Here is a 1,119-nt window from a genome sequence, read left to right as displayed (position 1 = left end):
CGCACACACACACACACGCGCGCGCGCGCGCGCGCACACACACTTATACACGCGTGCGCACACACGCGCACACACACACACGCGCGCACCCGCGTGCGCGCGCACACACACACAAAAAAGGGGAAATTTTCTAACCTAACATGTAACATGCACTACAGAACTCACCAGGAAGATAGCGGGCAGCGTGCTCAGACCTCTGCTCTGTCACTCACTTGTGACTCTCAAATCTCCCCTTCCACCTTCTTTGACGAGACAGACAGAAATGTCAATCTTTCCGTCTGCCTACTTTGACGAAAATGTCAATCTTTCCTTCCACCTTCTTTGACGAAACAGACAGAAATGTCAATATTTCCTTCTCCCTTCTTTGACGAAACAGATAATATAATGTCAATCTTTCCTTCCACCTTCTTTGATGAAACAGACAGAAATGTCAATCTTTCCTTCCACCTTCTTTGATGAAACAGACAGAAATGCCAATCTTTCCTTCCACCTTCTTTGACGAAACAGACAGAAATGTCAATCCTTCCTTCCACCTTCTTTGATGAAAAAGATAGAAATAATGTCAATCCTTCCTTCCACCTTCTTTGATGAAAAAGATAGAAATAATGTCAATCTTTCCTTCCACCTTCTTTGACGAAACAGACAGAAATAATGTCCCAATTTTCTTGCCGCCAAAACGTAGCAGGTAAAAATGCAAGTGAACGCATCAGATCCCCGCTCCAGGAGGTCTGGTCTGTGGCAGTTTGTTTGCCGGGGGGAAAAAACAACAATTTCTTTATTTCGAGCATTAATTGCCCTTAGAATGGTTCCGTTTTGTCTATTTTTATATTCTCCTGGTGCAGACTTTGTGGGTGCAGAGACAAGCAGGAACAGAAAAAGTCAATGGAGAGGTTTCCTCTTTCAATGTGATGTCACGTTGACCTCTGCGCACCAATAGATCTACAGCTATATTATATCCCGTTCTTGACACATTCTCCTTTAGTTTTCGTAAGAGTTTTACGGCACTTGCAACACCCCAAGCAGGAGGTTTTGTGTCGACACCACTGAAGAAGGACGCTCTCTGTATGCACAAAAGCAAGTGGAGTCATCGAGGACAGTTCTTGGAGTCGTCAGCAACCC

General features: G+C 44.9%; 1 protein-coding gene across 1 annotated transcript in view; it reads right to left on the bottom strand.

Annotated features, from left to right (window-relative positions):
* The window catches only part of LOC106012016 (alpha-tocopherol transfer protein-like), a gene marked incomplete in the record, with an annotated part of 10,886 nt that extends 9,835 nt beyond the window's left edge, over positions 1-1,051 (bottom strand). Inside the window, 1 exon segment of the mRNA XM_013083594.2 lies at positions 166-1,051.
* Positions 1,052-1,119: the final 68 nt, after the last annotated feature.

This window comes from Aplysia californica, unplaced genomic scaffold (assembly GCF_000002075.1).
Source record: "Aplysia californica isolate F4 #8 unplaced genomic scaffold, AplCal3.0 scaffold00243, whole genome shotgun sequence".
Lineage (NCBI taxonomy): Eukaryota > Metazoa > Mollusca > Gastropoda > Aplysiida > Aplysiidae > Aplysia > Aplysia californica.
This window is presented reverse-complemented; position numbering and strand designations above follow the sequence as displayed.